The sequence below is a fragment of the Moschus berezovskii genome, chromosome 28, assembly GCF_049115385.1.
Source record: "Moschus berezovskii isolate FMDL1 chromosome 28, NW_MosBer_1.0, whole genome shotgun sequence".
NCBI lineage: Eukaryota > Metazoa > Chordata > Mammalia > Artiodactyla > Moschidae > Moschus > Moschus berezovskii.
The window spans coordinates 8693949-8720058 of NC_142487.1; the positions used below are offsets into that span (position 1 = coordinate 8693949).

The following is a 26110-nucleotide window of genomic DNA, read 5'->3' on the forward strand; positions in this document are numbered from 1 at the left end:
AAAGCTTTTGCAAAGGAAGCCATAAACAAGAAGAAAAGACAGTCCTCAAAATGGGAGAAAATATTTGCAAACGAAGCCCCTGACGAAGAATTAATCTCCAAAATATACAAACAGCTCATGAAGCTCAATATAAAAAAAAAAAAACAAAAAACCAAACAAATCCAATCAAAAACTGGACAGAAGACCTAAATAGACATTTCTTCAAAGAAGTCACACAGATGGCCAGCAAACATAAGAAAAGATGCCTAACATCACTAATTGTTAGAGAAATGCAAATCAAAACTACAGTGAAGTATATTACCTCACACCAGAGTGACCATCATCCAAAAATCTACAAACAGTAAATGCTAGAGAGGGTGTGGAGAAAAGGAAACCCTCCTACACTGTTGGTGGGAATGTAAACTGATACAGCCACTGCGGAGAACAGTATGGAGGTTCCTTAAAAAGACTGAAAGCAGAATTACCATTTGCAGGCTTCCCAGGTGGCCCTCGTGGTAAAGAACCTGCCTGCCAGTGCAGGAGATATAAGAGACCCAGGTTTGATCCTGGATCGGGGAGATCCCCTGGAGAAGGACATGGCAAACCACTCCGTTTCTTGCCTGGAGAATCTCACGGATAGAGGAGCCTGGCAGGCAACAGTCCATGGTGTCTCACAGAGGTGGACATAACTGAAGCAACTTAGCACGCACGCATGTCACTTTTTAGGAATGAGGTTAACAGTGAAAATAATTATGAAGGTATTCACTTCCTTCTGTGAGTCTGATCTGCAGCTGAGGAAAGATGCTTTCAGGTATGCAAGTGATTCTCAGCAGTGGGAACTTTTAAAAAATATTGATACTGACATCTGGGCCGCACCCCTTTGACGATTCAGTTGATCTGGAATGTGGTCCAGGCTTTAAGATTGTAAAAGCTGGATGTGCAAAGTGATACCCTAGTGCTTCCCGTAAGTGAAGCACTTACTTTGCTACTCAGAGATGCAGATTTAACCAAAGTGTTAAGCACAACTCTCAAAGACTCATCTATTGTAAATGCATAGGCACAAAGTATTATTTTAATGTAAAAGCTTAGTTCATCTTTTCTAACAGTCTCTACCAGTTATATCAATCATTGATTGATCCAGCTGCCATTTCCTCCTAACTAACTTGACTTAGTGTTCTTCTTTCGGCACATTCTGGTTCCTTCTACCTTTTGTCTTGTCAGAAACTTGGCTTCAGCTCCTGCAAGCCAGCTGGGTATGTGAGGTGCTTGAAGATTTTCTTCCTGCAGCTTTTGGCAACTTATATTAGTTTGGTCACTTGTCAAGTACTTCTTGCACGCAAACTCAGCATCAGGGCTTAGAACACAAAGATGACTAAAACACAGTGTTTTCCCAGGAAGAGGAACTCTTGCAGTCATTTCTCTCTTATACCAAGAGATAAATGCTAACACAGAGCATCCACAGTGATATTTGGGAAGAGAGTTTGAGTGGCTGCTAACTCTGTGGGCAAAAGCTCCAGGCTGTAATGGCATTTCAATAGAGTCTTAAAGGATAAATGTGCTATTTGACCTGGCAGCAAAAGAGAAAAAGGACATTTTTGTCAGAGAAAAACAGCCTTGCAGAAAATGCCACAGTCCATGGCGTGTTCAACCAAAAGTGGCAGGTTTCTGTTTGTTGGTGCGGAATTGCAGGGAACAAGGCTGAAAAAACAGACTTGAGAGAGCAGTTCTCTGATCTTTTCATGACATGCCTATGCATTTGCTCCTCGACCTTTGCCCTGCTAGGGAGCTAGTGGGAAGGGACAAATCTATGCTTTGAAAACCTTCATCTCAATGCAGCATGGAAGATGGACAGAGGGGAAAATACCCAGGAAGGAAGGGTGTCACAAATAACGGGACGGTGGTCTAGACGCTGTTGACAAGGCTTGAAAAGGATTTAAAGTAATTCCTTATAGGAAAAACCTGAGTGTGGTGGAAAATCATGAAGATAATGAAAAAAAAAAAAAAAAACCATGAAGGGGAAAATACAAATCATCTATACTCCTTTGCCCAGAGATAACCACCATTAGTGGATTCATTCCACTCATTTTTCCCTGCATAATTTATATGGTTAAGATAATTTTAGATCCTGATTTTTCATTTAACGCTATGAGAAGCAGTCTTATTATAATAAAGACATTCCATTAACATAACTTTAATGGCTGCAAAATCACTTTTGGATGGTTGCACAATAAAAATACCAAACCATTCCCTTAACTGGTTACTTCCAAATTTTCTTAAATAACCTTCTACGTAGCAACTTTGTGCATAAAGTTGTATAAATTAACCATTTTTATAGGCTATATAACTTAAGTAAAATTAATGAGTTAAGCAATACTTAACGTTAAGTCTTTATTGCTGCTTCCTATGTTTTAGAAAAAGTGCAAAAAGTTGGCTGTCAAAGTAAGCAGGGGGCATAAATCAGTTAAAAAAGGGGGGATGCAGGTGGGAGCACTGCAGCTTAGAGTTGGGTATAAAGGAGTCAATAAAATAGAGTAAGAAAGGGGCTCAGGAGGGTCAGAAGATAGCTTGTCCAAGAAACCAGGAATGAGAGATTTTCCAGAGAAGAAACAATGGCTACAACCCTGGCTTTCAACTTTATCAGACAAATTTGTTCCATTTATCATCCCATGATGAAATTTACTGATAACATGCTCTGCTTGTGCAAGCAGTACCAAGCGTTAGTCACTCAGTCGTGTCTGACTGCAACTCCATGTACTCTGTCGCCTGCCAGGCTGCTCAGTCCATGGACTTCTCCAGGCAAGAATACTGCAGTGGGAATACAGCCATTCCCTTCTACAGGGGAATCTTCCCGACCCAGGGATTGAACCCTGGTCTCTTGTGTTGCAGGCAGATTCTTTACCATCTGAGCCACCAGGGAACTTGTGCACATAATGTTAAATATCAACATAATGCTCCAACTGTGAGATAAAAAAATAAAAGGAAAGTATATTTTATATAACAAGTATTTCACTGCATAAACGTTGGGACATGACTCAAGCAGATGGCACTATGAAGGAGTTGGATGGCTGCTCTGATGGGCAGAGTCAGCATGGATGGGCACCCTGCACGTGGAAATCAGGCTGCCTGGGCTTCCTGCTGCCTTGCTGCATAGGACTTGAATTTCCAGAATGGTGAATATTTGAACAAAACAAAGTACAGTTTTCCCTCCACTTACATTATAGTTGTGTTCCTGGAAAATTCTGTGTATGCAAAATACTTTGTATTAAGTCTGAAACTGAATCAGGCTCTGAATCACTGAATCAGGTTGCAGTGATTACAAACGGGTGTCTCACCTGTGATCACTGTCCAGCAGGGCATTTGAAAGTCACATGTGACGCAGGACAGTTCTTTCTTGGTGCAGGACTGTCCACTGGATCGTAAGACTCCTAGCATTCCTGGCCCTGCTGATTAAATACCAGAAGGCCCCTAGTTGTTTTGACAATAAAAAGCTCTCCCACAGCATTCCAGGGCACTCCCTGCGGAGTGACAGAGTCCAAACGAGAAGCACGGGTTCCCGGTGTCACATGGCCCTCCTTTGTCTTTAGAATTCTTTAGCTTTAAGAGTTCAGCCTAAGCAAGAGATGGAGGGAAATTAACGTGATGCGTGACCTCCATAGAATTCTTGGTTCTTCCTTTGATTATAGAGTTTTTCCCCACCCTTTCTACATAAAGTTCCCCAGTTCCTTCTTTCCTCACTGAAGTGTGAGTTCTTGGGTTAATTCATTAGACGCACAGGTACTGCAGTTCCCCTTAGCAAAGACTGATAGAGCCATATCCAGCCCACATACAAACTAAATCTGTTCCTTAAAGCTGCTTCCAGATCAATGCTTACAATCGCTTGGTTCAGATTTGTATTTTAAACATTAAGCAGAACATCATGAGGATCCTGAAAGAAACACCTCAGTTATTCTGGGTGATCTGTGTGGCCTCTATAGTGATCATTTGGGTGCCAAAGCTTTCCTTGTTTCTTCCCAGGAGACTATTCTCCTTTGCTCTGTGACCTTGGGCAAGTCACTTAACATTGGCAGGTTCCATTTCTTCATGATTAGAATACACATGAGACATGATACATGTGAAACTCTAAAATACTGTAAAGTGTAAATTCTATAGTTGGTATGGGACTATGGCTGACTATAGAAGACTTTTGCATCTGGGAATAATAAGGTTTTCTTATGCTCAAAGTAAGGGCACTTGAAGAACCTTACTCCTCTAGTATTTCTTTGAAGTGTTATTTTAACTATTCAGACCACAGGTCCTCTTACATTTAACTCTATTTCATGTTTAGTTTTTCCTCTTCTTTCTATCTTTTCATGCCCAAGGGGAGCAGGCAAGTTTAGGGTGGATAGAAACAGTGTGGAAGAAAAGAATTAGACATATTGCCCTGGTGGTTATATTCTGAGTGACAGGAGAATAAAGAATTGCAGTCAGTTTTTAGGGAACCGTTTCAGTGTCTTTTCGTCCTCTCCTTTTTCACTCATCTCAACTGCATGTGACGCCACGCTGTGAGTCGTAAAACCCTGCATGTGTTTCTGGGCAGTGGTACTGAAAGGACAGTCAGTTATCCTCTGTTTGCTTCCATCAGGAGAGGTTGTAGATTGGCTTCCAGTTTGTTCAGGGAGATCCATGAAGGCTAAGAGTAATCCAGAATGGCTCAGAGAATATAATTCACAACATAAATGGATGAACTTTAGGGTACATGTGTCTGTTGGAGTTATGGTTTTCTCAGGATATATGCCCACTAGTGGGATTGCTGGGTCACATGGTGTAGGTACATGTTTCATTTTTTTAAGGACCCTCCATACTGCTCTTCTGTAGTGTCTGTATCAATTTGCATTCCCACCAACAGTGTAGGAGGATTCCCTTTTCTCCACAACCCTCTCCAGCATTTACTGTTTGCAGATTTTTGGTTGATGGCTAATCTGACTGTATGGGATGATACCTCACTGTAGTTTTGATGTGGAATCTGGAAAAATGTTACCAATGAACCTATTTGTAGAGCAGCAGTAGAGAGACAGACAATGAGAACAGATTTGTGGATGCAGCGGGGACAGAAGGGGGTGGGGTGAACTGGGAGCAGTGACACATAGGCACGACCATGTGTAAAGTAGATAGCTGGTGAGAAGCTGCTGCGTAGCACAGAGAGCTCAGCAGGATGGTCTGATGACCTAGAGGGGTGGGATGGATGCCCGGCATGGGAGGCAGACTCAAGAGGGAGGGAGTATATGTATATGTCTAGTTGATTCCCACTGTTGTACAACAGAAACCAACACAAATTGTAAAGCAGTTATCCTCCAATTAAAAAAAGAAAATCTGACACCTGAACTCACCCATCAACTATGAGTTTATCCTGGATTCAAGTTTCGATTAAATCATTCCTGCAGCGGGTATGAAGGGGAGAGCAGGGTTATCCATTGTAGATTTCAATGATGAAATGAATTCTATGAATTCTTTATTCATTTACAGTTAAGAAAAATAAAAATATTGAATAGTAAACACTGTTAAGCTGTTTTTCCACTTCAACAATGTTTCTCTTTAAGAGAATGTGCAGTGGTGTGCAGTCCTAAGCTTAAGATGTTGCAGAACAGATGCACAGAAAATGGACTGTGTTCAGATAATTGCCGGGTTGGGTTTATATTTTCTATAGTTTATCTTGCTGCACATCATCACTACTTCTCTCCCAACCCCTTGGACCCTCCCCACAAAGTAAGTATTATAATAGACCAGCAAGTTTTGTTAGAATCCATCTTTTTTGCTTTGTAATGTGGTAAGTAAATTGCAGGGGTTTTTGCTTGATATTTTTGCCTGTCTTCAAACACGAGAAAAAAATGTCACTCTTAAAAACTGACTCATCCGCCTTCAGCTGTAATAGGAAAATGAGGCAGCAGTCCTGTGAGTCGCGGAAAGGTCTTGGAACTAACCAGCCCTGCCAGGAGGAGCTTGATCCTCCGCTTTTGTTTCAGAGTCATTGTCTTTCTTAACTTGTGATATTGAAAATTCACGGTTTTCAGTTTTCTTGTACATTCTTTAGGTTCACCTTAAAGGCTAAAGTCTTTCTTTCCAGACCTTGCTTTTTGCTCATTCAACAGAAGAATTCAAGCCTCTGAATTCTAACGTCACATGACTGAATTTTTCAATTATGGCTTTTCCTGGATATATCAAGGAAGATTAAACAGGTTTAAACAGGCTTTCTGGAGAAATCAACTGAAGCATTGATACTTCATTTCCCCAGATTGCCATTGGAGTATTTTCCTGCACATTTGGGTTATTAAAAACTAATTTTCTAAATCCACGACTGGAACGTAGAGCACTTTACTGTCTAGATGAGTGGACCTTTATTCAAAGATTCCAACTCAGAGTGTGAAAAAAGCACAGGCGAGCTCTAAGTGGAGGTGATGGAATTCCAGTTGAGCTATTTCAAATCCTGAAAGATGATGCTGTGAAAGTGCTGCACTCAATATGCCAGCAAATTTGGAAAACTCAGCAGTGGCCACAGGACTGGAAAAGGTCAGTCTTCATTCCAATCCCAAAGAAAGGCAATGCCAAAGAATGCTCAAACTACCACACAACTGCACTCATCTCACACTCTAGTAAAGTCATGCTCAAAATTCTCCAAGCTAGGCTCCAGCAATACGTGAACCGTGAACTTCCAGATGTTCAAGCAGGTTTTAGAAAAGGCAGAGGCACCAGAGATCAAATTGCCAACATCTGCTGAATCATGGAGAAAGCAAGAGAGTTCCAGAAAAACATCTATTTCTGCTTCATTGACTATGCCAAAGCCTTTGACTGTGTGGATCACAATAAACTGTGGAACATTCTGAATGAGATGGGAATCCCAGACCACCTGACCTGCCTCTTGAGAAACCTGTATGCAGGTCAGGAAGCAACAGTTAGAACTGGACATGGAACAACAGACTGGTTCCAAATAGGAAAAGGAGTACGTCAAGGTTGTATATTGTCACCCTGCTTATTTAACTTCTATGCAGAGTACATCATGAGGAACGCTGGGCTGGAAGAAGCACAAACTGGAATCAAGATTGCCGGGAGAAATAACAATAACCTCAGATATGCAGATGACACTACCCTTATGGCAGAAAGTGAAGAGAAACTCAAAAGCCTCTTGATGAAAGTGAAAGAGGGGAGTGAAAAAGGTTGGCTTGAAGCTCAAGATTCAGAAAACTAAGATCATGGCATCTGGTCCCATCACTTCATGGGAAATAGATGGAGAAACAGTGGAAACAGTGTCAGACTTTATTTTTTTGGGCTCCAAAATTACTGCGGATGCTGATTGCAGCCATGAAATTAAAAGACGCTTACTCCTTGGAAGGAAAGTTAGGACCAACCTAGATAGTATATTAAAAAGCAGAGACATTACTTTGCCAACAAAGGTCCATCTAGTCAAGGCTGTGGTTTTTCCAGTGGTCATGTATGGATGTGAGAGTTGGACTGTGAAGAAAGCTGATTGCCGAAGAATTGATGCTTTTGAACTGTGGTGCTGGAGAAGACTCTTGAGAGTCCCTTGGACTGCAAGGAGATCCAACCAGTCCATTCTAAAGGAGATCAATCCTGGATATTCATTGGAAGGACTGATGCTAAAGCTAAAGTTCCAATACTTTGGCCACCTCATGCGACGAGTTGACTCACTGGAAAAGACTCTGATGCTGGGAAAGGTTGGGGGCGGGAGGAGAAGGGGACGACAGAGAATGAGATGGCTGGATGGCATCACCGACTCGATGGGCATGAGTTTGAGTGAACTCTAGGAGTTGGTGATGGCCAGGGAGGCCTGGCGTGCTGTGATTCATGGGGTGGCAAAAAGTCGAACACGACTGAGAGACTGAACTGAACTGAACCGTTCTTCCTGGAGTCCAGCGAGGAGAGTCAGGTATTAGAGCATCTCAGTGTGTCAGGATGACACAGCTGATGCCCCTGAGGAGAAGTCGGGGGTGGGGGTGTGTTCACAGCCTCGTTTCCCCTGGAAGCGGTCTGCTCTCTTAAGCTGGGGGAGTGAGGGGTATCTCTCGATTGTCTAAGGTGGCACACAGCTGCAGCCTGCACCCAGCACGTGTTCTTTTCCTGTGGGCCAGGGGTCAGCAGCACATTGCCTGTAAAAAGTCAGATGTAAATGCTTTCAGCTTTGTGGTCAATAGCAGCATCTCTGTGCCAAGTATTCACTGTGACTGCCACATGCATGCAACTGCGGGCTGTACTTGACAATGGGAGAGGCTGAGTGTCAGTAGAGCTGTCCTTTGTCCACATGTGGTTTAATGAGCCTCCTTCTTACTGGGTGACCTGGGTATAGCCTGAGCCCTAAGGCGAGACGGAGCATCTGGGGGCCTGGTTCCCATCTACATGAGGGTGACCTAACACTTAGAGACGGGGCCTCCCAAAGCACCTGTGGTTTACAGCCTACAGCCTGGGGCTTTCCAGGGAAAGTCTTAGACCATCGCCAAGTAAGTTTCACCCTTACGTTTCACGTGTGACATTGGAAGACTAGATTCACACTATAGCTCGTGGCACAAGGTGGACTGTCACAGTTACGTCCTGCAGACTTGTCCTGTGTTTGGGGACAGACAGGTAAACGGATGGATAGAAGTGCTTAACAACATGTATGGAACATGCAAGGGTGAGATTCGCAGTATTTGTTCAGTCTGACGCGCATATACCAAAAGCAGCGTGCCCTGGTGGTAGCCAGCCAGGATCTACTGGCCGGAACTCACTGGAAAGAAGTTCTCATCAAATGGAAGCAGTCTGAACAAGTGCACGTGCACACACACACTCACGTATCTTCGTACATAAAGAGATGCACACACACGTACGCATGCATTTGTTCAGAGAATATCGGGACTGTGTGGGATCGCCTTTCTCCATTACAGCTCTTCACCTTCCCTCCCTCTGTTCCTGATGGAGAAAAACGAATGCTGCTGGGCTTGAACCCCGCCTCAAGCTCAAGAGTGCCGGGAGAAATATCAATAACCTCAGATATGCAGATGACACCACCCTTACGGCAGAAAGTGAAGAAGAACTAAAGAGCCTCTTGATGAAAGTGAAAGAGGAGAGTGAAAAAGTTGGCTTAAAAGTCAACATTCAGAAAACTAAGATATGGCATCTGGTCCCATCACTTCATGGCAAATAGATGGGAAAACAGTGGGAACGTGACAGACTTTATTTTGGTGGGGGCTCCAGAATCACTGCAGATGGTGATTGCAGCCATGAAATTAAAAGACGCTTGCACCTTGGGAAGAAAAGTTATGACCAACCTAGACAGCATATTAAAAAGCAGAGACATTACTTTGCCAACAAAGTTCCGTCTAGTCAAAGCTATGGTTTTTCTAGTAGTTATGCATGGATGTGAGAGTTGGACTATAAAGAAAGCTGAGCGCTGAAGAATTGATGCTTTTAAACTGTAGTGTTGGAGAAGACTCTTGAGAGTCCCTTGGACTGCAAGCAGATCCAATGAGTCAATCCTAAAGGAAATCAGTCCTGAACATTCATTGGAAGGACTGATGTTGAAGCTGAAACTCCAATACTTTGGCCACTGATGTGAAGAACTGATTCATTGGAAAAGACCTTGATGCTGGGAGAGATTGAAGGCGAGAGGAGAAGGGGACGACAGAGGATGAAATGGTTGGATGGCATCACCGACTCAATGGACATGGGTTTGTGAACTCCAGGAGTTGGTGATGGACAGATAGGCCTGGCATGCTACAGTCCATGGGGTGGCAAAGAGTCGGGCATGACTGACCAACTGTACTGAACTGAATCCCACCTTCCTGCCTCAGGAAGTTTTGCTCAGTTTGGCAGTTTTGCTCAGTCTCCTTGGCCCCTCCCTTAGAGATCAGTCTCTCCTTTACTTTTTTCTTTTTTTTTTGAAGTATGGTTGATTACAATGTGCTAGTTTTTTGTTGTAGCAAAATGATTGAATTATACATACATATATTCATTTTCATATTCTCTTTCATTATGGTTTATCACAGGATATTGAATATAGTTCCCTGTGCTATACAGTAGGACCTTATCATTTGTCTATTTTATATATAGTAGTGTATATCTGCTAAATGTAGTCTCCCAGTTTATCCCTCCCACCCTTTCCGCTTTGGTAACCATTGGTTTCTATGTCCTTGAGTCTGTTTCTGTGTCATATTTTAGATTCCACTTTTAAGTGATATCTATTTCCCATGAAGTGATGGGACCAGATGCCATTGGACTGCAAAGAGATCCAACCAGTCCATTCTAAAGGAGATCAATCCTGGGTGTTCATTGGAAGGACTGATGCTAAAGCTGAAACTACAATACTTTGGCCACCTCATGCGATGAGTTGACTCGCTGGAAAAGACTCTGATGCTGGGAAGGATTGGGGGCAGGAGGAGAAGGGGATGACAGAGAATGAGATGGGTGGATGGCATCACCAACTCGATGGACATGAGTTTGAGTGAACTCCGGGAGTTGGTGATGGACAGGGAGGCCTGGTGTGCTGTGATTCATGGGGTCGCGGAGAGTCGGACATGACTGAGCGACTGAACTGACCTGATAAGTGATGTCATATGATATTTGTCATTCTCTGACTTTCTTTACTTAGTATAATAATCTCTAGGTCCATCCATGTTGGTGCAGATGGCGTTATTTTTTTCTTTTTTCTCTCCTTTTCCAAAAGCTTCCTGCTCTTTCCTTCAAAGATGCTCACATTATCCTCATTCTAAATCAATAGCCTCTTATTTGGGTACAACGTTTCCTCATAACAACATGTTAGTCATTTTCTTCAAAGTTAGGTGGTCACATAGGCTAAGAAATTAAGTAGCAGTCAGTTCACTGCACTTTTTAAATAATTAATCTGTCTCTTTTTCCCCTCTGAATTCTATTTATTCCAACTTTGTTGTCACTTTCCAAAACACCTCATCACAATATCCTGTAGGTCTTAACAAATGACATGGGCAAGTTAACGTATTTAATGAAGTCCTATCAGACTTTTAGTGATTTAAGGAAGCAAAGTCCTAGCAAAGTTAGTGTAAAACTGCCAGTTTGTGCTTCTCCTTTTCACGTATGCACATATGCACACACAGTTCTGTGATTTCATGCTTCATTCAAAATTACAAGTTTGACAAATAACAAATGGAAAATGAGAACTGAGCATTAGCCAGGGTGTCTGTTTGGTGTGGAGCTCTGGAAACTGATCATGGTAATAAAATAAGGTTTATTGAGGCAGACTTCAGAGTTTACCAGAGTGGGGTAGCATCTATATGTCTGTGTCTGGTTAATATTCATTGGAGGTGAACAGACTTTAGGGGTCAGTTGGTCCCTGTCTGCTTGTTACTGTTTCAGCGTCAGGTAAGCCTGGCATTCTGAGATCACCTATATCCACTTTCAAAATCCATCCTGCTTTGTAGAAGACAGCCTTTATTTTTCCTTTGGCGTCACTGTGGCCCACCCGGAGCAACACTTTAGACGTGGGAAAACCCCAGATCACTCTGACACTTTTGGAATTTGTTCTCTGTTGCTTTCAGACTGGGAGAGAAAAGATGGCTGTCGACACAGATGCCTGTTTTCCGGAGGTTCTTGTGGCCCAGGCATCTGCCTTTTTTCAGGATGTCAGCTGAGGCCAGAACCCTCCTGGCACTGGTCTCTGGGACAGTACATGCCATGCAGGGACTCTGGATTTCCCTGAAGTTCGTGTGGTCTTTCTTCCCCTCCCTCTCCCAAGCCTTCTGTTTCCTCTTTGCTTCCATAATAGCATAGCTTTGTTATCTCTCAGGAGCTGGCACTGCCTGGAACTGATTCCTACAACTTGGAGGTCTGCGAGAGAAAGGAAATTAGAAAATAGTGATTAACTTCAGATAATGGTTTTTAAAAACATTTTTATTAATGCAACCTTGAGTTCAAAGGAAAAGCTTTAAATTTGGAAGGAAGAAGAAGACAGGTACTTATTTTCTTTAATGAAATTCAAAATTTTCTAGAACACATAAAATAAATTATAAAATGATACTTATGAAATAATTTTCTGTAACATGTTTGTTCAATAAAACATTCACTTAGAAAAGGACTTCTATGCATACCCATCACTCATCCGCCTTGATGCACTTACCGTTTACATCAGTGAAGCAGGCATCATGCCAGGACCTGTGATGGGTGAAAGACTGAGGGATGTCAAGATAAATCTGATATATTTTTTGATTTCAAGTTTAAAATCTAATAGTTGAAGTGACTCCTATCTTCAAGTCAGTGTAACAGAGGAAAGTGAGTGGCGTATGTTGGCAGATAATTTTCATCTGGTAAGATCAGGGACAATATCAGACTCTATCAGAGATAGTGTGATGTCAGTCAGTCTGTAAAACATCTCATTTTCCATTTGCAGCGACATGGATGGATCTAGAGAGTGTCATACTGGGCGAAGTAAGTCCGGCAGAGAAGGAGAAATATCATATGACATCCCTTATATGTGGAAAAAGAAATGCTACAAATGAACTTACTTACAAAACAGAAAGAGACTCACAGACTTAGAGAATGAACTTAAGGTTGCCAGGGGGAAAGGATAGTTAGGGAGTTTGGGATGGGGCATGTACACACTACTATATTTAAAATGGGTCACCAACAAGGACCTACTGTATAGCATATGGAACTCTGCCCATTTTGATGTGGCAGCCTGGATGGGAAGGGGGATTTGGGGGAGAAAAGAAAATCTCATTTTTCTCTTAACATTGTATAAAATTTCCTTTTTTGGTAAAATGTTCAAATCTTTACCCCAGTTAAAAAATTCAGTTGTTTATTATTATTAATGAATTTTGAAAATCTTTAAATATTCTTGATACAAGTACCTTACAGACACGTGATTTGCAAATATTTTCTTGTCGTATATATCTTTTTATTCTTTTTTTTTTGGTGGTATAGTTGAAGAGCAAATTTTAACTCCAGTTTTATTTTATGAATCATGCTTTTTCTGACCTCTTTGAAATCTTCACCTAACCCAAGTCACAAAGGTTTTCTCTTATATTTTTTTCTAGAAGCATAAAGGTTTCTAAAGGTTTTAAAAACTTGCGGGTTTTGCATTTAGCTCTATGACCCATTTTAAGTTAATTTTTTGTATATAGCGTAGAAGTTGTTTCTGTTTTTGTTTTTTGTATATAGCGTAGAAGTTGTTTTTGTTTTTATTTATATTTTGTTTTTATTATGGTTCTTGTTTGTTCCAGCACTATTGATTGAAAAGATCATTCTCTCCCGGTTAAATCCCTCTCCACCTTTGTTGAAAATGGATTGACATTATGTTTGTGGGTTTATTTTTGGACTCTATTCTGTTTCATTGATCTGTGTGCCTATGTGATGATAATGCTATGTTGCTTTCACTGTAGTTCCACAAATCTTGAATTTAGGTAACAAGTTCTGATTTCCCTTTTCCCATAGTTCTTTTGACTATTTTAGGTTTTCTGTATTTCCATGTGAACTTTATTTAGAAAACCTGTCAATTTCTACAGAGAAATCTGACTTTAATTTTGATTGAGATTGCAGTAAGTCTATAGATCAATTTGAGGAAAATTGACATCTTAAAGTATTGAAGCTTCAAATGCATGTCCAAGTCCTATTAACTATAACTAATACTCACAACTGTTCCCGTAATTAATTCATTTTTCCTCAATGAATTAATGTAAGTCCACATTTACAAACACTTAAGAAAGCTAATATTTTTGTTGAATTTATGATTTTAAAAGTTTGACTGGACACTGGCATTTTCCTCAAAGAATTCTATACTGGAAACAAATGGGAAAGTGTGAGTCATTTAATAGACTTCAGAGATTAAATAGACTTCAGGCAATAAATAGAGTTGTATCAGTTGTTTATTGAATAAGAAAGTCTAGGGATCAAGTGAGGCGGAAGTTCGACCTTCCTCCATTAGGCAAGCCACTTTCCCCTGAGAAGATAGCCTTTTTTGAGTCCATACGTAGATGCTTTATGGGCCAGCAGGTGCCCTGGTAGACTTTGATTTTATAGCTCTACTGAAATACAAATCACCTATTAAGCAAAAACTGGGTAATTTTTGCTTTACTGTAAGAGCTTTTGCAGGGCTTCCTTGGTGGCTCAGACAGTAAAGAATCCACCTGCAATGCAGGAAACCCAGGTTCCGTCCCTGAGTCAGGAAGATCCTCTGGAGAAGGGAATGACTACCCACTCCAGTATTCTTGCCTGGAGAATCTCATGGACGGAGGAGCCTGGTGGGCTGCAAGTACAGTCCATGGAGTCGTGAAGAGTCGGACACAACTGAGAGACTACACACACACACACACACACAAGAACTTTTGCGTGGAAATTGGAAGCAGAAATGAAAACTTTCTTGCCCATTCAACAAAGAAAATAAAAGCCAAAATATTAAGTGGCAGCTTCTTTTTTAAAGAAATGAAAGTAGATACAGTGAAATGCAAGACCTAATTCCTTTGTGTCATTTGTAATTTTTTTTAAGGGGATGAAAGCTCAGTGGATTTGCTCATAACAGAGTCTGTTCAGGAGATTATTGACTATCATAATTAATCCCAGTCAGTGGTAAAGAAAGAAGGTAATGTTCTTAGGAAATGAGTGAATAGTAAGCCTTCGAGGAGGGAAAGCTTCCTGGCTGGTGTACTCCTCTTGGAAAGGAAAAGCTTCACCTGGCTAAGATGACAGATTTTGAAATCCCTGTCCAACCCCAGTGGCATGAAGTATTGATCGCAGACGTGTAGTTGGCTTGTCTGCTGTCAGGGATTAGATACTGAACTGCTGAGGGCCTTCACCGCCAGTGCAGGGGGAGCTTCAGAGGAATTGGCTACGAGAGCCCCACCACGTGAAGCTCACCACAAGCCAGCCGGCAGGAAAGTGAGACAATAGCAGCTCTTGTCTTTCCAAAGCTCATGTTTAACCTGGGCATTCGGGTACCAGGTCTGTGCCTGTCATCCTGTGAGAGGGCTTCGAGGACCCTTGTCCTGACAGTTGTTTTTACAGCGTTTAGAGAGTGTGAAGTGCTCTGACTGCTGGCTCTTGGATCTGCTCAAGGAATTTATCTGATGATGAACAGTGTCTTGAGTAAATTGGACAGGGTGAGGTAGAGAGCTAACGCAAAATGCCTTCAGCTGGATGATGGTGGTGGTGATTGCTAATGGCGATCATAATAAAAGTGTGCCTGTAGAATTTATTGTAGCTCAACCTGGCTAGGGTACTTGGAAATTGTCTCTACATGCCATGAGGAAATCTGAGTTAAATGGGAGTCTTAGCTTCTACTTCCTTGGATAGTTTTAAAAGAGAATGAATTATTGCCTCTATTCAATAAAGTCTAATGTATTCTAATATACCAACTAATAGATAATTTAAAATGTGACTTATGTTTAATACTGCTAATATATCCCTTTTCTATTGGCTATATAGATGTTTTTAATGTGTTAACACTGTCTATATTTTATATACATCTTAGTGTATTTGTTCTGCTATACCTGTCAATATTATTAGTGAATTTTAGAGAACCTTGCCTTTGTTTTTTTTTTTTTTTAATCTTTATTTTGTGGGACACTTTTGCATATAGGTCTATTTGTTCTTTAATGAAAACTTAGACTAGGGACATAATTTGCAACATTTTTATGATAAAAATATAATCAACCTATTTTATCATGTGCTGTTTCAGGAATACATTAAGGGGACACAGAGGACAATCTCCAGTGTCAAGGTGTGAAGCTTTATTTTGTTTTAATTTGTTTGGTGAGTGAGTAAAGAATAAAGTGTAAATGAATTAGCAGACTGGTGGTCATGGGAGAAAGAGCATGGAACAAGGCATCAGGGGGCCAGGTTTGTAGTTCTTGTTGTTCGGTCTTGAAGTTGTGTCTGGCTCTTCGCAACCCCATGGACTGTAGCACACCATGCTTCCCTGTCCTTCTAGTTCTCAGCAATTAGCTGTGTGATTTTGGAGAAATTACTTGACCTCACTGAGCTTCATTTTTCTTATCTACAAAATGTGGTGTTTTATTGGCATTTCTCAGATTCCCTCTCAGCTCTCAAATCCTTGGATGCTCTGTTTCATTGGAAACCCTACTTATGGCTCTCCAGTTCAAAGCTGTTTGTAGGGAAGTTAGGAAACAGTCATCTTAGAGTTAGACAGGGAGAACAAATAGAACACTAAACAGTAATTGTTCAAATGGACCTTGTGGCATGAAAGCCATCATGATGTGAGTCTGAGTGTAGAAAAGTATACTGTGAAAGGAGAGAAGTCTAAGGATGTTAATAATTACTCATCCAAAGGCCAGTCAATCCCATCAGAATGTAACAAATTGGATTTCTGTTCTGCTTTTCATCCTATACCAAACAGGTTAGGACTGAACTGGTTCCAGGGCCCCACGAGGAAGAAGGCCAGTTCCACTTCAGGGAAAGCCTTGTCAGGAGGAACCATTGAGCTCTTTAAGGCCCATCCACGTGGAGAATGACTGGGTAGGACACCAGCCAGAGAGACGGCCTGATAATCCCAGAGATCCTGTGTGGGCCTCTGTCCTGCTATTACTGAATTTTTGGAGCTGGAGAGAGGCAACAGGCAAAAGAAATTGAAAAACAGCACAAGGAGGCAGTAGAATAACATTTTCTTCTTTCATGGCTGGGTAATAATGACAGCGAACAGAGAGCAGAGATGTGGGGGAAACAGAGGTCGCCCAGTTGTATTCCAGCAAATCATCACAGCACAGAGAGTCACAGAGGGAGCTAGGAAACAAAGGCAGACCCTCAGAGGACACCAGAATGGGGGGGCCTCATCTGTTTAATCACTTTGAAAGTCAGACACAGCAATACAGCCACAGCAGGCTCCTCAAAAGTACGTAATGAAGTGTACGCTGCAGTTCTGCTGCTGCTGCTGCTGCTGCTAAGTCGCTTCAGTCGTGTCCGACTCTGTGCGACCCCATAGATGGCAGTTTGGTACTAAAAGGTACAGGGTCTCTGTAGCTTTGTTGTTGTTGTTCGGTTGCTGAGTCATGTCTGATGATTTGTGACCCCATGGACCGCAGCATGCCAAGCTCCTCTATCTTCTTCTGTCTCCAAAGTCTGCTCAAATTCATGTCCATTGAGTCTGTGATGCTACCCAACCATCTTATTCTCTGTTGCCCTCTTCTCTTTTTCTTTAATGAAAACTTTGACTAAGGACATCATTTCCCAGCCTCAGGGTCTTTTCCAATGAGTTGGCTCTTCATATCAGGTGGCCAAAGTATTGGAGCTTCAGCCTCAGCCGGACCTTTGTCAGCAAAGTGATGTGTCTGTTTTTTAATACACTGTCTAGATTTGTCATAGCTTTCCTTCCAAGAAGCAAGTGTTTTTTAATTTCAGGGCTGCAGTCACTGTCTGCAGTGATTTTGGAGCCCAAGAAAATAAAATCTGATATTGCTTCCACTTTTTCCCCATCTATTTGCCATGAAGTGATGGGACCAGATGCCATGATCTTAGTATATTTTCATGTTGCATTTCAAGATGGCTTTTTCACGCTTCTCTTTCACCCTCATCAAGAGGGTTCCTCTTCACTTTCTGCCTTTAGAGTGGTACCATCTGCATGTATGTAGCTTACTTTTGATGTAAAAATACAGCCTTTAAAAATTATTTAACCAGGTTACATGAAGAATAGTAATCTGAGAAGCGCAAAGCAGACTTGTGGTGACACATGCCACTGAATGGTTAAAGGATCGATTTCTATTAGAGAATGTGGGAGAGCTGCTTTTTGCTTGCATTCTGTTTTACAGAGTCTTTCCTCGACATCTAATTTAATTAAGAAAAAAAATGAGCCTCTGAGTGATGATTAGGTGTCACAAAACTAGTTATTCAGATGATGATCACTCGTGTGATTGAGTGAGCTTCACCAAAATCAGTATATACCTCAACATCAATATATACCTCAAACTCATAAACCACGTATTAGTTTTAAAACAGAAAATAGAACGTTCACCTGCGGTTCCTCTGTCTGCACAGCAGACATTTCAGCCTGTCTCTTGTTTAGATGATTATTATTTGAGCAGATGTGACAGTTCCCATCTGTGATTGTTATCCTTTGCTCAGAACAACCAGTAACTTTTCATAGAAGTAGCTTTCCTTCTTTCTAAACCCCTGGACCTTTTTGAAAATTTGATTCTTTTTTGCTTTTTCTGAAGTTTGCCTTTACTTTGAAATTCCCAAGTACTTTAAAAAAAGATGTTCTCTTTTTAGAGCAGTTTTAGTTTCACAGCAAAATTATGGGGAAGTACCAGAGCTTTCCCATACACTTCTTGCTCCCCCTCACATGCCCAACCTCCCCCGTTAACTGCACCGCCATCAGAGTGGCTCATCTGTTACAATTCATAAACCGATATTGACCCATCATAATCACCCAAAGTCCACAGTTTATATTCTCTGGATTTGGACAAGTGTATGGGCTTTCCTGAGGGGTCAGTGGTAAAGAATCCACCTGCCAATGCTGGAGACATGGGTTCGATCCCTAGGTTGGGAAGATCCCCTGGAAAAGGAAATGACAACCCACTCTAGTATCCTTGTCTGGAGAATTTCATGGACAGAGGAGCCTGATGGGCTACAGCCCATGGGGTCGCAAAGAGTCGGACACGATTTATCTACTGAAAACAACTACAACAACATGGTGTCACACAGAACAGTTTCCTTGCCCACAAATCCTCTGTATTCCGTGTTCACTCCTCCTTTCCCGCCCCCCGTTCCCCACTGTGGCCCCATTTGAGTCCCTTGCTTCATCAACACTGGGGTGCAGTGTGTAATCGTTGGAAGTTATTTCGTTGTCACTCTTCCCATTTCTAGCCCAGTGCCTGGGCTCAAAAGTGATACATAGCTGCGTAAGAATTTAATTGCTGCTCTGCAACTCAGTTGGTTAAAAAGAATTCTAGCTTGCAAAACCATTTCAAATATTCCATGCTGAGTGACTGAGATTTGTTTGCTGTTTTAAGCCTCCCCTAATCTACAAACACATTTTTCTGTATCTCGTTCTGCCAACAGAGAGGTTCAGGCAGACCTGTTTACCTTCTGAGGGAAAGTCTTCATCAGCTTTCTCCTCACTCCTCTCAGAGAGCGGAGGAAGGTGGGAACAGAACAGAAAACGGGGCTGGCAGGCGGCGAAGGAGAGGCTGCCAGAATGATAGCGAGAGACCGAGTCGGGGGCCAGAGAAAGAGCGGGCATCTCCTCTGTGCTCTCGCTTCTGTTAATCTGAAACCATAGCTTCTTTTTTATCACCATCGCCTTTCAAGTGCTTTCTCCAAGGCATCCAAGTTAGGCTTGTTTATAAGCGTGTTAGAATCCAAGGATATTGAGAAGCCAGAGCCTGAAAACAAGGTATTTATCCTCTGTCTTTCTCATCCTGGGTGGCCTCCCCAGGAAGCTGAGAGGGCAGACCGCTGCATGACCCTGGCTGTGCCCAGCGTCTGTCCCAGAGAGTGAGAGCTTTCTCTTGCAGGAACCCTGCTGCACAGGCCCCGGTGTGGTCCACATCCAGGATGATTTCTCAAGATGGCCAGGCCGCGCCACCACCAGCATCACTCAGTGACCACGAGGAAGGGCATTCCGTCCTCTTTCAGACAGAGAAGCGGAAAGCTTTGATTCTGATACACTCTTCCTAAAATCTCTTGGATTATGTTTGAATTGAGAGATATATTCCCTGTATATCTAGGCAGGGATATCTTCAGCCAGATTACAGTTTAACTCTACCGTGTACTGGGGCTTTCCAGGTGTTGCTAGTGGTAAAGAATCCACCTGCCATTGCAGGAGACACAAAGGACATGGATTTGACCCCTGGGTTGGGCAGATCCCTTGGAGAAGGGAATGGCTTCCCACTCCAGTATTCCTGTCTGGAGAATCCCATGGACAGAGGAAGCTGGCGGGCTGTAGTCTGTAGGCTCACAGAAAGCCGTTCATGACTGAGTGCACACATAGTGCCCCACAGCGTACTGATCAAGACCAGCCCAAGACGTGAGGTCAGGCTGATAATTTGGCTACCCTTAAAGTGGAAAACAGACTGGTTCCAAATAGGGAAAGGAGTGCATCAAGGCTGTCTATTTTCACCCTGCTTATTTAACCTCTATGCAGAGTACATCATGAGAAACGCTGGGCTGGATGAAGCACAAGCTGGAATCAAGATTGCTGGGAGAAATATCAATAACCTCAGATATGCAGATGACACCACCCTTATGGCAGAAAGTGAAGAAGAACTAAAGAGCCTCTTGATGAAAGTGAAAGAGGATAGTGAAAAAGTTGGCTGAAAGACCAACATTCAGAAAACTAAGATCATGGCATCCAGTCCCATCACTTCATGGCAAATAGATGGGGAAACAGTGGAAACAGTGTCAGACTTTATTTTTTTGGACTCCAAAATCACTGCGGATGGTGATTGCAGCCATGAAATTAGAAGACACTTACTCCTTGGAAGGAAAGTTATGACCAGCCTAGATAGCATATTAAAAAGCAGAGACATTACTTTGCCAACCAAGGTCCGTCTAGTCAAGGCTATGGTTTTTCCAGTGGTCATGTATGGATGTGAGAGTTGGACTGTGAAGAAAGCTGAGTGCCGGAGAATTGATGCTTTGGAACTGTGGTGCTGGAGAAGACTCTTGAGAGTCCCTTGGACTGCAAGGAGATCCAACAAGTCCATTCTAAAAGCGATCAGTCCTGGCTGTTCATTGAAAGGACTGATGTTGAAGCTGAAACTCCAATACTTCGGCCACCTGATGTGAATAACTGACTCATTTGAAAAGACCCTGATGCTGGGAAAGATTGAAGGCAGGAGGAGAAGGGGACGACAGAGGATGAGATGGTTGGATGGACTCAATGGACATAAGTTAGGGTAGGCTCCGGGAGTTGGTGATGGATGGGGAAGCCTGGTGTGCTGCAGTTCATGGTGTCGCAAAGAGTCGAACATGACTGAGAGACTGGACTGAACTGAACTGAGAATGGGAAATCCTTTTATCAGATCCCACTTTCCTTTAGGAGGCACATTACTGACTGACTAATCTTACTTGAATATTCCCCTGAGTTGGGTGGAGGTGGTGTCTCATCTCACCCCACCCCAAATTACTCATTAAAGTGTTCCTTCTACTTATATCAGTTAGGAATCATTTGGACTGCAAATAGTAATGGCAACAACAGAGAGTATGTTTTTAAAATAGTTTATTTTTTCTCACATTGTTGGAAGTCCAGAGAATAGGCAGCCTCTGGGGTTATTTCTGAGATTCAATAATATCAAGGCTGATTAGTGCGATTTCATAGCCTTTCTCTCATGGCTGCTGAGGCACTAGTCATCTTGTCTACATTCCAGTAAAGAATAAGGAAGAGAAAAGGATAGCAGTGAAATCAGGAAAACAAATGATTACGCTGAAACCATGGAAAGAGATTTTTCTTATGTGACTTGGCCAGAATTGTGTCAGGTAGTCACTCTGACCTAAGGGAGTTGGAAAAACCAGGCTTGGGAATGGAGTTGGATCAGAGTTGAGTTCTGATAAGTGCAGTTTTATTTATTTCATTGTATTCCTAGTACCATTTTAGTGCCTTTTATAGCCTGACCATAAACCTAGCCATAGGAATGCTAATAAGTTAGTTAAATTATAGTAATAACACGTGGGATTACTATGTGCCATGCATTTACATATATTTACTCAGTTAATCCTCATAATAATGCAGAGCATATATGTGATTCATATTCCATTTTACAGATTAGGAATTGCAGGCCCAGAGGCTCAGTAGCTTGCTCAAGGTTGAGAGCTTGCTCTAGGAAGTGGCAGAGTCCACATTCAAACCTGAACCCACTAGGCTTTAGAGTTTTTCTCTAAATCGTCCTGAGGAGGTGACATTTACATTAGAAGCTGAGTGACAAGAAGCATCTTGCCGTGGAAAGACACAGAATGTTCCTGGCAGAAAAAAACAGTAAGAGAAAATTCCCTAAGGGAAGGAAGACCTTGGCTGTTTTAGAGGAACTGAGAAAAGATCAGTCTTCATTCCAATCCCAAAGAAAGGCAACGCCAAAGAATGCTCAAACTACCGCACAATTGCACTCATCTCACACGCTAGTAAAGTCATGCTCAAAATTCTCCAAGCCAGGCTTCAGCAATATGTGAACCGTGAACTTCCAGATGTTCAAGCAGGTTTTAGAAAAGGCAGAGAAACCAGAAATCAAATTGCCAACAGCCGCTGGATCATGGAGAAAGTAAGAGAGTTCCAGAAAAACATCTATTTCTGCTTCATTGACTATGCCAAAGCCTTTGACTGTGTGGATCACAATAAACTGTGGAACATTCTGAAAGAGATGGGAATACCAGACCACCTGACCTGCCTCTTGAGAAACCTGTATGCAGGTCAGGAAGCAACAGTTAGAACTGGACATGGAACAACAGACTGGTTCCAAATAGGAAAAGAAGTACGTCAAGGTTGTATTGTCACCCTGCTTATTTAACTTATATGCAGAGTACATCATGAGGAACGCTGGGCTGGAAGAAGCACAAGCTGGAATCAAGATTGCCGGGAGAAATATCAATAACCTCAGATATGCAGATGACACCAGCCTTATGGCAGAGAGTGAAGAGGAACTAAAAAGCCTCTTGATGAAAGTGAAAGAGGAGAGTGAAAAGGTTGGCTCGAAGCTCAACATTCAGACAACAAAGATCATGGCATCTGGTCCCATCACTTCATGGGAAATAGATGGGAAAACAGTGGAAACAGTGTCAGACTTTATTTTTTTGGGCTCCAAAATCACTGCGGATGCTGATTGCAGCCATGAAATTAAAAGACGCTTACTCCTTGGAAGGAAAGTTATGACCAACCTAGTTAGCATATTAAAAAGCAGAGACATTACTTTGCCAACCAAGGTCCGTCTAGTCAAGGCTATGGTTTTTCCAGTGGTCACGTATGGATGTGAGAGTTGGACTGTGAAGAAAGCTGATCGCCAAAGAATTGATGCTTTTGAACTGTGGTGCTGGAGAAGACTCTTGAGAGTCCCTTGGACTGCAAGGAGATCCAACCAGTTCATTCTAAAGGAGATCAATCCTGGGTGTTCATTGGAGGGACTAATGCTAAAGCTGAAACTCCAATACTTTGGCCACCTCATGCGAAGAGTTGACTCACTGGAAAAGACTCTGATGCTGGGAAAGATTGGGGGCGGGAGGAGAAGGGGACGACAGAGAGTGAGATGGCTGGATGGCATCACCGACTCGATGGACATGAGTTTGAGTGAACTCCGGGAGTTGGTGATGGACAGGGAGGCCTGGCGTGCTATGATTCATGGGGTCGCAAAGAGTCGGACACGACTGAGCGACTGATCTGAACTGAGAAGGAATTAGCAGGCCTGGTGCTAATGCCAGGGGAGAGTGATCGAAGATGAGATGGATCAGACAGTTGGGGACAGAAATGCCAACCTCAAAGTCATAGGCAAGAATTTGCATTTTGTGGTATTCATGGTGGGAAGTTACTTTGTCTTCACTTTACTCTCCATAATCTTTTCCCTGTTGTATGATGAGACATATAATACTTGCTTTGACTACTTCATGGAGTTCAGGTAAGATCAAATGATGGAATGTGTGTGACAGTAAATTGTTCTGTGTGAAATTCTTTATAAAATCAGAAATAGTAAAGGCCACAGAGTAGTAAGTATTTCTTAGCAAGAAGTATGTCTTATAAATGCTCTGTGGACTACAATAAAAACAACTGAACTTGTGACTGGACAGAACAAGTGGTTCATTAGCAAATGCAATGTTTAAAAAATACCTGATGTGTTTTACAGTGTTCTGTGGGAATGCCGCTTCCAATTAGAACAAACACTAGGTTATGGCTGATTATCTTTCTCACTGTTGCAAGGACAGAAGAGAGGATACATGTAAAATCATATGTTTTAAGAGCTATAGTGGAGAGCTCTGGACACAAAGAAGTCTAAGGGAACTCAGTTCCAGGAGGGAAGAGATCTTCCTAGTGAGCAAAGCCCAGAAATCACTTCCTTCCTTTGTGTGTGTCGCTCCCTGGGTTGCAGACGATGACGCCTGCCCAAGCAGAGGGGCTTTATGGGGAGAGGAGACGCCATGGAGGTCGGAATCCGTCGTTCTCCGCGTCTGACAACTCTCTCCTTTGGGATTTTGCTCATAAAGGCTCTAAAGTAGACAGAAATTCCTGTAATCCCATGGTGTTTATCCTAAAGCCCTCTTGAGACAGGGACCTGTAATACACACAGGGCAGATCTCCTCAAAGCATTTGGAACCAGTGGTAACCTAAAACTGATTAAAATTGCAATTCAGCTCAGACCCACTTCAGCTCCTTAATGGATTGAAGTGATCTGTACCTCATTTTAGCCACCAGACAGAAGGCTTGCTCTTCTTGGGGATTTTACTATTTATACCTGTTTCCTGCTGCTGCTGCTGCTGCGTAACTTCAGTCGTGTCTGACTCTGTGCGACCCCATAGATGGCAGCCGACCAGGCTCCACCGTCCCTGGGATTCTCCAGGCAAGAACACTGGAGTTGGTTGCCATTTCCTTCTCCAATGCATGAAAGTGAAAAGTGAAAGTGAAGTCCCTCAGTCGTGTCCGACCCTTAGCGAACCCACGGACTGCAGCCCACCAGGCTCCTCTGTCCATGCGATTTTCCAGGCAAGAGTACTGGAGTGGCTTGCCATTGTCTTCTCCTGTTTCCTAGAGTTCTTTAAAACATAATGTCTGCCATACGACAAAAAATTGTGGGATTTATAAACGAACAGGAGGATATAACCCATCAGCAATTGACTGTTTTTTGATCAATATCAGCAGCTGCACTGACAGCAGTGATGTTGGCGCTAAGAGACAAAACTTTTAAATGACAACAATAAATAAAGAAGAGAGACAAAATGCCTGAAGGGTGGATAATGTCAACAGAGAAATAGAGCCTTTAAAAAGAACCGGTTGGACGTTCTTGATATGAAAACACACAGTATCCGAATGGAAGCATTCACCGGGTGGATGTAGTAAGGACTGGACACGTGGAAGCAAAGTGAACCTGAAGAGGGGGTAGTAGAAATTCTCTGCACTGAAGCACAAAGGGTGAGGGTTGAGGACAAGCAAAGCATGTTGTGAAGGGCACTTGGGACAGTGTCAAACGGTTGTGCTCTGGGGGCTCCAGAAGAGAGAGAAATTTGGACGGAAAACATATTTGAAGAAAAAAATGGAAGAGACGACCCCAAAACTGATGAAATACATCTACCCATAGATTCAAGAAGCTCAGCAAACCTTAAGCAAAATAGTGAAAGTCGCTCAATCATACCCGATTCTTTGCGACCCCACGGACTATATAGTCCATGGAATTCTCCAGGCCAGAGTACTGGAGTGGGTAGCCTTTTCCTTCTCCAGGGGACCCTCCCAACACAGGGATTGAACCCAGGTCTCCTGCACTGCAGGTGGATTCTTTACCAACTGAGCCACAATACAGAATAAATAGAAATAAAATCACAATCTAGGCATTTCATAATTAAGCTTCTAAAAACAAAAGATAAAGGAAAAAATGTATTAAAAGCAGTTAGAGAGGAAAATCATTATACTTAGAAGAATATCAATAAGGATTATAAGTGATTTTTCATCAGAATCAAGAATACAGATAACAATGAAATGATAGCTTTAAAAGGATTATAAAGACAATAAAAACTGCCAGCCTAGAGTCCTGTGCCCAGTGAACATATTCATCCAAGATGAAAGTGAATGAAAGACATACTCAGAAAGAAATATGAGGGAGTTTGTTGCCAGCAGATCCATAGTACAAGAAATGCTGAAGAAATACCAAAGGAGGTTGGCAAAACCGATGAGAGTGATCTGTTACAGCTACATTGCCTTGTAGGGAGGCGGAAGCACACAGAAAGGATAAATGTAAAGTCTACTTGTTTAACTTTAAAAAAACTGTTGACTTTTTTTGATTCATGTGAGCTTGATTTTGTGAAAGTTATTGAAGTTCAGCATTTTTTAAGTCAGTGTTTTTAAAAGATGACAAAAAGTTATTTTCACTTACCGTTTTCGTAAGTGATTGACAAATACTATAAGGATTTTATAGTAACTGTTGTGGGATATAAACATGAGGAAGTAACATACATGACAATAGTGGTATGATAAGGAGTGAAGGGAGAATTACACTCACATGTTAGT

At 42.2% G+C, this 26110-nt stretch overlaps 1 protein-coding gene across 5 annotated transcripts in view; it reads left to right on the plus strand.

The window, feature by feature from the left end:
* The window catches only part of ARHGAP28 (Rho GTPase activating protein 28), a 143435-nt gene that overhangs the window by 55887 nt on the left and 61438 nt on the right, over nt 1–26110 (plus strand). The gene's annotated exons all lie outside the window — the stretch shown is intronic.